This window comes from Sinocyclocheilus grahami, unplaced genomic scaffold, assembly GCF_001515645.1.
Source record: "Sinocyclocheilus grahami isolate Dianchi unplaced genomic scaffold, SAMN03320097.WGS_v1.1 scaffold642.1, whole genome shotgun sequence".
Taxonomy (NCBI): domain Eukaryota; kingdom Metazoa; phylum Chordata; class Actinopteri; order Cypriniformes; family Cyprinidae; genus Sinocyclocheilus; species Sinocyclocheilus grahami.
The window spans coordinates 605,802-616,259 of NW_015505821.1; positions in this window are offsets into that span (position 1 = coordinate 605,802).

The following is a 10,458-nucleotide window of genomic DNA, read 5'->3' on the forward strand; positions in this document are numbered from 1 at the left end:
TTAAATCTAGCTAACAAAATATATATTGTGTGTTTGATTGGTCCAGACACTACACGGGCAAACTGCCGCCAACGTGAGCCCAACGAGAGCCGACGAGTGGAACACACCAAACAAACTAGCCCGACCTTCACTTGCCGTCGGCTCTGGCTCCAGCCAATTGTTATTGACTTACATTTCAAAATAAAACTTTATAAATTAAACATTGTTTCTAGTTCATCTAAAATAAAATATGCTATATAAGTAAATATTCTCCATGAGAGCACAGCCCAAAGCTCATGGCCAGTGGTGTTCGGACTGGAGTTTGAACATCTGCTTAATGATATAACTGGGAATCACCCACAAGCTCTCCCGCGAGCCGTCCCAGCGAAGCGCAGGGGAAAGATTTTACTCTATCGCTTTGTTCTAAGCAACTGGGGCGTCCCGGGGCTCGAAATTCGCAGGGTAGGAGGGGGTAGTGATGCTGGGTGTAACTAAAAAGGTGCCATTGTCGAGTGAGGTCCGGTTGGGGAGTTAAGGAACTCATATTGCATATCTCATCATATCTCATATCGCATAATCTTATTAACTGTTTATCTCCTGAACTGCATCTTTCTTTACCACGCTATTCAGCGCCAATCCTGCCGTGCAGTCAATTTCACTGGTTAAGGTTAGGGTCAGGTGTGGGGTAGGTTTAGGGGTTAGCATTTTTTGTAGCATAGTGTAGGAAATCAACACTTTAATTGACACAACCAATAAAATCTTTAGAATCAGCTGTGGGGCGAAGTTTGCACTTAAGTGGATTGGGGGGGAAAATTGTGCATGCGTGTCATGTGCCTGTCTGTCAATGGGAGGAAGCCACGCCCTATTTTGGAGCTCCCACCCGGTTTTGGAGTTCCCGCCCCCATTTGGAGTTCTCCAGGCTGCAGTTATACCAGGCGGCAACCTCCCCGTCTCTCTCGTGAAACCAACACGGAAGTGACTAAAACTGCAACTCATCGACTGGCCGCTAGAGGCTGGCTCCAAAAGGGAGTCAGTCCCATAGACTCCCCATGTTAAAATGCCCAACTTTACAACAGAAAAAAATGTGTTTACAGCCTGGTACAAAAAGTGGTTTTGGTCTATATAGCTAATTTTGCCCTTCATGACAACTGTGAGGGGGTGAATTTTTTTATAAGTCATCCATTTAAATTATATTAAGCCTTAAAGTTCTGCATAATTAAGGCCGTGGCCACTTGAGTGACAGGTGGATTGCTGCTGCCCAGCAAGCAATTTTGCATTTAAAAGACGTCTAATCATAGCCCAAGAATAGACTAGTCATCAATTAGATGGCTATTAAACGACTACATATATACATCTAATAGACAACAAAATGGCAATCCATACATACAGCTTTTATTAAGAAAAATAAAATTTTTAACAACTTGGACAACTTAAGACAATACACAATTATAAAAATACAAAAGAATTAATGACAAAATAAAATGTTATAAATACAATACACTTAAATATAAATATTATGATAAAAAAATCTGGAGTTTTTAACAACTTAAGATAATAAAAATATAAACATGAAAAAATTAAATATTTTAAATAACTTAAGATATTTAAAAGGAAAAAAAATCTAATACAAATCAAGAGCATGTTATCACACTTAATATTACAACATAACGGATAAATGACAACATAAAAAAAAGATTAACCCTTGTGTTGGTTTACTTTTAACAAATAAAACAACCAACAGTGAACTTAAAGGAAATTATTAATTATTGGTTTTATTTCTTGTTTAAAATAAAAGTCATTCTCTTTTGTTTGGATGCCAACTAAAAACAAAAACGAGATATATATAGTGTATCACCATTCAGTGTGTTAAAAAAGAGAGAAGCTCTCTGGTAAATGTTGTGTGTTTTATACACATACCTCTGATGACCGAGAACAGTGCAGTCTTTTCAAATGCCTCTTTCTGAAGTGGACCACCCCCTTTATGTTGAATTTGGACATGAGGGAATTTTTTTAAAACCTTAAAATATAATACAGATTGAGGTGGTTAACAATTGCAGACAAAGTGTGACATTTCAAAATGACCAGTAAAGGAATTATTTTTTAAATTTCTGATTTGCGTTGTAACTTATTGAGTATTGACACCACAATGTTTGATTAATGTGTCAAAATGGTGGTAGGCTTTACCTGTCCAGCATCCTCTGAACACATGCGTGCTGAACCGTGGGCCTAGTCATGGATCACTATCAACTACGATCTGCTCCCTTCACTAAAATGTCACAGTTCCTAAACATGATAACAAATAATATAGATAAATAATGAACACATGTCAAAACGAAAACACAGATACTTACAAGACCCGCTGCTCTCCGACAAGTAAACTTAGAGCTCTCTGGTGTAAAAAAAATTCAAAACACAACACTGATCTCTACTAACTCTCATGTCTTGCTCTCAAAAGTTTACTTGCATTTGATAAGAAGCTGCGTGGGCGAAAATTACATGTAAACAATTTTAAGGCTATTTTGGCTATGCTCATCGCTGGTCTGGTCACTGGTCTATAGCCAAGCCATTAAAATTAGACCACAGATTGCCTCGATTTCGCCGGGTGGGCTAAAAGCAGACTATACGTAGCCCGTCTAATTTAGAGCGAAATCGTGGCTACATATAGACCATGTCATTAAATGACACTTATATATTTGTAGATATTATTGACACTGCGAACATGATGGGATATCAACCCTCTCATGCGCTGTCTGGCCAAAACCTACAGTGAATCAGGTTTGACTATAAGTGGGCTACAGATAGCCGCTCTGACTACGAGCTAAATCGTGGCTATGCTCAGGCTACGTATTGAACATGTCAAAGAAATTAAACCAAACACACTGTAAACGCTGTTGACTTTGCTTACATGATGGAATATCATACATCTCACAAGTTAATTTGCCAAAAAACGACATGAAACCAAATTCAAGGTTATTGGGCTAGAAGTGGATTACACATAACCGGACTATATCGCGTCTATACTTAACCGAGACGTTGAAATGACGGCTATTGCTTGCTGGGTGCTGTCACCGCCGTCGAGCTAGGTGGGTGTGGTTTCAGCAGCCAGCTCCCGCCTCTTTGCCCATTTTCAGTTATCTGTGAGTGACGCACGGTAACACGCTGTCAAGATGGCGGCGGTCTGCTCCACCCACTTTGAGCTCCAAAAACTCTCTTCAGAAAACTACGGGTGACGTCACGGACACTACGTCCATGTTTTTATACAGTCTATGAGTTATTGGCTTCGTGTGTCCCGGCCTTTAGGGTTGTAGGGATGGGCAGATCGATCCTTAAGTATCGATACTGATGTTGTATCGAAAGGATCCATCCTCACATAAAAATATTGATTCTAAAGTGCACTTTTTTAACCATTAATTGTATTTATTTATCAAGAAATTCGGTGCATAAAAAAAGCTTCTAAGTATATTAGCGAATAGTTGTGTTGGATAGAACCATTTCTCCTGCTCATCAGAACACACGCAAATGCTGAAAGACAGAATCAATCAATCAATCACAGACAGCGTTCGCTGCTGACGCATGGCTCAGAGTGCTTAAGTAGATCTTAAGAAACCATCGCCACATTATTACATTAGCCTACATAACATTGTTACTATAAATAAAATTAATTCTGAAAAATGCGTCACGGTTTCCACACAAATATGAAAAAATTTTGGCCCCACTTTATATTAAGTGGCCTTAACTACTATGTACTTACATCAAAAATTAAGTACAATGTACTTATTGTGTTCATATTGTATTGCAAAACACTTTTGCTGCTATTAAGGTGGGATACGGGTAAGGTTAGGGTACAATATAATATAATATAAGTACAATGTAAAAACATGCATGTACACAATAAGTGCATTGTACCAAATTATTAATTTAAATGTAAGTACATAGTTGTTAAGGCCACTTAATATAAAGTGGGTCCACAATTTTTTTTGTTCAAATAAGTGCAGCCTTGGTGAGCATGAGACTTAAAAAAATAAATTACAAAATCGTATTGACCCCAAACTTTTGTGTACACGTAATATTTATTTTAAATAGGCTTTGTTTGTGCAAGTAAATTTATTTCAACTGGTTGTTAGTTCAAATGAATTCTGCAATTGCTGTTAATAAATCTGTCAGAAAAAAATATGCTAAAGTTTCACCTTTAGGGGTACTGGTTTTATTACAGTAACCACAGTTTATCACAGTATTTGTACTAAAACTGCAGTAACCACAAATTTATCATGGTACTAATAATAATAATACATTTTGAGGTATCCTCAAAGGTGCACCTTTGTAACTTATCTACCCTTATCTACCCTTTAAAGCATGCATAATTTTATGGTACTAATATGCTCACTTTTAGGGGTATAGTTGCACCTTTGAGGTTACTGCCCCAGTAAAGGGCTAAAATACAATTATAGTATTTTATTTCTGACAGTGTAAACAAAAAAGGCCAATGAAATGTTAAAAAACGTGGCTTTAAAATCTAATATTAAGTGAGTATAATTACTGTTTATATTCAGTAATTAATATTCCACTATTAATTATTTTTTCCACTATACTCTTCCATCCCTTTCTTCTTTCTTTTCCTCTGTGTGTTCTTCTCCTCACATGTGTCCATTTCCTCCCCCACATTTGTTCCTGGAGTCTGTAGCGCCACATTCTCTCCTCCTTCTCCATCGACCTTTTCCTTCTTTCTTCTCACCTCCTGGAGTGTCATACCTTGACTTTGTGCATTACCACCTTCTTGACTTTCACCACCACTTTTAGATGTCTCCCCATCTTCTTCTTCAGTCCTCTGTTCCTTCGATGTTTTCACATATCCAGCCTTTGAACTTGCCTCTTTACTCAGTTTCGATTCCTCACCTTTCTTTTCTTCTTTCCCCTCTCTCAGCCACAGCTCCGAGACCACCTCCTCTCGGCAGCTCTCCCTCCCAGTAACTCTCTGTTCTGCTGTTTCTTCTTTTCTGCTCCATGTGTCTCTTCTCACCTCCTCCACAGCCACTGAATCTCCCCCCTCCTAATCCTCCCCCTCCTCTTCCTCATCCACCTCATAAAGATCCAATAACTTTTCCTCGCTGTCCTCTTCTCCCATCTCCACCGGCGTTTCACACACACATAATCCAGTTCTCATCTCGCACATGTTGCAGATCCCTTCATTGCATTCTCGTGCATAATGTCCTTGTTTGCTACACCTATAGCACTTGAAGCTCGGACAGTCTCTCACGACATGCCCAGGTTGAATGCACAAGCGACACACCTTCACCTGTCTGTCATGTATTACTCGAAAGTGCTCCACTCCCCCCTCTGTCTCAAACTTCATAGCAGGGCTGTGCAGAGACCTTTGGAGGGGCAGGTGGTCAAAGTATAAAAGGAGCACATGGAGCACGGCTTTTAATAGGGCTGTGCTCCTTGCTGAGACATGTATCAAAATGGATGCTTCTGTATTGATAGCAGCAAATGCCGTGACGCAGTTTTGAAAAAGAAACACAGAACAGAAATGACCATTTTAAGTTTAAAAGTTAAATAAATATTTCTTTGCATCTCTTAATCAATCTGAAAATAGAAACTGAATTAAATTAGGCCTATTATTATTATTATTGAGTTTACAGGGTATGGTGGTTTTGCTGTTGTAAACACTACTGTTGTTGTTGTAGAAAAAATATTTCTGTCTTATTTAAAATATAATTATATTATAATGCTGTTCTGAATTTATTAATTTTTAAAATTATAATGATAATAAAAAGAGGATTGATAAGTAGCCTATAAATCGGACGATGAGAAAATCAGTATACGCCTGTTTTATCAAGGTTGTGATAATTATTTTTAAGGCACTCTACGTTTTTAAAATAAACACTGTAATAAAAAAAGTTCGAAGTAATAGTTTTTTAGTCAGATAACATAAAGACAAGACCCCTCGACGCCCTTTAAACTTTTCCCAATCAAACAGCAAGAACGAAAGAGAACAGGCACCTTTGTTTATATTGCTGTGTGTAGAACGTTAGCTGCATTTTTTATATTTAATTTTAAAGAAATATATTTTCGTCCCCCGCACTTTATTCGGGCAGGTGTGTTCACGTAGAGGTTTCTAGATTTAAATTCAAAGAGACAGTATCGATAGTCTATGCATGACCTGACGTTTTATTCGTATCCAAAATGAGGAGAAGTGAATATCTGGACCGCCTCAACACTCATGCAGTGTATGTTTAATTCATACTCGAAGCCGGAGGGCGCTCTCGTGCAGAAAGTCCAAAACAAACTCATAGAAGGAATGACTTATGACGTGCAGGAAACCCTAATATGCACAAAAGCATCCCGCTATTGCTGTAGCTGAGCTGAATAAAAAGCAGAAAAACCGTGAAGACAATAAACACACGATTACGAAAATATACGTTTTATGTGTGTTTTTCTAGTTATCTCCAAGTAATAAATAAACTTTATGAATAATGCAGTACTGATTGAGAAATCATTTAGTAGCCTATAGAAACTATACATTTCCTGCCTTATTCTGTGATAAAAATGGGGAAAAGGTGCTCGTAGTAGCCTTTATAAACTGATCATAAAATTGTCATTAGGAAAATATTATAGTCCCTTGCTGCAGCTAACCTTACTTCCACAGGCTACAAACAGCAATATAAACAACAGCTGTGCATGCTCTCTTCACGCAGTTCTTGTATAATAATAATAATAATTTAATAATATAAGTATACAAGCACACCGCTCCGCTGAGAACTCCACTTACCGGCAGCCGCGGACGTTATGAAGGCATCATGGTAGTGCTCTACATTAAAGGTGTCTGAACCTGAGGGATAGTCCCTGATGAGATCCTCAGTTGAAAGGTCATCATCATGTGGATAATTTTATTTACGACTAAATTATAATTAATTAATTTTACTAATAGTTAGATTGGGCAGGCCTTCACAAAATGGCGTTTAATTACCAAAAAAAAAGAATGCCTTGACAAAAGGGCACTATGGGCATCAAGGGGAAAGGGGCAGGTGCTCAAGCACCCATCGCACCCCCCTCTGCACGTGCCTGCTTCGTAGAATATGGCAACAATTTGACGGTGTCTGTGAATTTGACTTTTAAGAATGTTGTCCCATCTGCGATATTAGTTCCTGGCCACATTCTCTTTTTGATTCTTGAAACCGCCTTCACTCCCCATTTTTATTGTCTATTTTTTATCTTAAAATCATTTTTATACACCATAATTTTCGTTTCTATAATGTGTGAATATATCCCCTATCGTATTCTACAACAAAAACAATCAGAGTGCCTTGTTATAACTAGTTCTATTTTGATTTCCCGAGTCCACTATTAGCATATAGCCCATTAGCATCACCAGCATGGTTGTCTCGCTTACATTGCTAATACTCTATTCACACACATTACCATTGTTTTACTCACTGTTACTTGCTTTAATGGTGGATGTGTGTCTACCTTTGAGTGCAGGTGAGGACACGTTCGAGCTGCATTCGGTGCAGCTCGAGCTGGAGGCCGTGGAGAAGCAGATCTGCGACCTGGTGGAGAGGCAGACCCAGCTGAGAGAGTGGAGAGCCGTGCTGGAAACATCCTGGGCTGACGCTCACAAGTCCGGGGTAAGTATACAGTGCGCTGCTAACTCTCCCACCACCTCTACTCCGTGTGTTTCTCTGCAGGATGCGATCTTCCCAGATGTCCTTCACTCTGACGCCGGGACACCACGGACCCTGGGTGCACCCGCAGCGAAAGACGCGAGCCAGGTCCCAGGTGACGACCTCTCCCCCTCCGCTGCCTCCGGTCTTCGAGATCTCCACCCGTAACCGCTTTGCTCCCCTCCGCGAGACGGAACGCGACGCTGTGATCATCGGAGACTCCATCGTCCGGCACGTCTGTGCTACTGTTTCCCTGGTGCTCGTGTTATCGATGTTTCTGCGTAGATACCCGCGATCCTGAAGGGCGACGAGAGCACCGGAGCGGGGGTTAACGACACCAAGCTGCGGCAGACGGAGACACTGAAGAGGGACTTCAGGAGCCTGATCGAGACGGTGCGCAGCACATCGCCCGCGACGACGATCATCGTGTCAGGACCGCTTCCCAGGTTCAGTAGACTTTTTGCTTTAAATGAATAGTTATTGTCATGGTGTAAAGAACAGAAACTGCTCTTTTGTTAATAATTGGAATCTTTTCTGGGAGCGTCCTAGGCTTTTTCGTGCTGATGGTCTGCACCCCAGCAGAGTCGGAGCAGAACTCCTGTCGGACAACATCTCCAAGACGCTACGCACCATATGACTAGTAAGCCAATTCTCAAATAACTACTATGATGAGTTTTGTTCTACCCACTTAAATGATAGAAGTACTTACGCTGTACAATCTATAAAGACTGTGTCTGTTCCCCGAATAGTGAGGTCAAAATATAAATTTAATGCAGGATCTAGAAAAAATCTGATCGTGATTAAACCAGAAAAATTTAAAATAAATGAACAAAAACCATTTTTAAAGTTTGGGCTCCTAAACATTAGATCCAGATTTCCTAAAAGAATTTGCAGATTTCCTCTCAGACCTATTGGTTACTGTTGATAAAGCGCTAATTGTCGGAGATTTTAAAATTCACGTTAATAATACAAATTATGTGTTTAGCGTCATATGCGAAATAGATGCGTTTACTGACCTAATAAACTCTTTTGGAGTCAAGCAAAACGTCACCGGGCCCACTCATTGTTTTAATCATATGCTAGATTTAATTATATCGCATGGAATTGATCTTACTGATATAGATATCGTACCTCAAAGCGATGACGTTACTAACCATTCCCTTGTATCGTGCATGCTGCGTATTACTGATATTAACTATATGGCTCCGCGTTATCGTCCGGGCAGAACTATTGTTCCAGCCACCAAAGACAGATTCACAAATAACCTGCCTGATTTATCTCAACTGCTCTGTGTACCCATAAATACACATGAACTAGACGAAATGACTAGCAACATGGGCACTATCTTCTCTAATACATTAGAAGCTGTTGCCCCCCTCAAATTGAAAAAGTTTAGAGAAAAACGTACTGCGCAATAGTACAACAGTAATACCCATTCTCTCGAGAAATAAACTCGTAATCTTGAGCGCAAATGGAGAAAAACTAACTTGGAAGTTTTTAGAATTGCGTGGATTTCAGCTTCATTCATCACACCAAAAGATAAGGTGCAGTGCTTTACAACTATAGGAGAGGAAGAGCTAAATAAACTTACCAAAACCATTCAAGCTTGCGGTTATTAAGCCTCTTATTAAGAAACCACAACTAGATCCTAGTGAACTGGCAAATTACAGACCCATCTCAAATCTTCCTTTTATGTCTAAAATTTTAGAAAAAGTTGTGTCTGCTCAATTGTGCCCCTTCCTGCAAAAAAAAATCTCTATGAAGAATTCATAGGCCCCACCATAGCACAGAAACTGCACTTGTTAAAATTACAAATGACTTGCTTCTTGCGTCAGACCAAGGCTGTGTCTCATTGCTAGTTTTACTTGATCTTAGTGCTGCGTTCGACACTATAGATCATGACATACTCATAGATCGATTACAAAACTATACAGGTATTCAAGGGCAGGCTTTAAGATGGTTTAGATCCTACCTGTCCGATCGCTACCATTTTGTTAATTTAAATGGGGAGTCATCTCAATTATCACCAGTAAAATATGGAGTGCCACAAGGATCTGTCCTAGGTCCTCTGCTATTTTCGATATACATGTTGCCACTTGGTAATATTATTAGGAAATACGGGATTAGTTTCCACTGTTATGCCGATGATACTCAACTGTATATCTCAACAAGACCAGATGAAACTTCTAAATTATCTAAGCTAACAGAGTGTGTTAAAAATGTAAAAGATTGGATGACCAATAATTTTCTCCTATTAAATTCGGATAAGACAGAGATATTACTTATTGGACCAAAAGACAGCACACAGAATCTCTTGGATTACAATTTGCAACTAGACGGATGTACTGTTACTTCCTCTACAGTCAAAAATCTGGGTGTTATATTAGATAGCAACTTGTCTTTTGAAAATCATATTTCCCATGTTACAAAAACAGCATTCTTCCATCTTAGAAACATTGCCAAGTTATGAAACATGTTACCTGTTTCTGATGCAGAAAAGCTAGTTCATGCATTCATGACCTCTAGACTGGACTATTGTAATGCACTGCTAGGTGGTTGTCCTGCATCTTCAATAAACAAGCTGCAGGTAGTCCAAAATGCAGCGGATAGAGTCCTTACCAGGTCAAGAAAATATGATCATATTACCCCAATTTTACAGTCTTTGCACTGACTACCTATTAAGTTCCGTATCAGTTACAAACAGGGGTGTGAAGTAACGAATTACAAATACTCACGTTACAGTAATTAAGTAGTTTTTATCAGTAATTGTACCTTTTTGAGTAGTTAAAAAATTGTGTACTTTTACTTTTACTTGAGT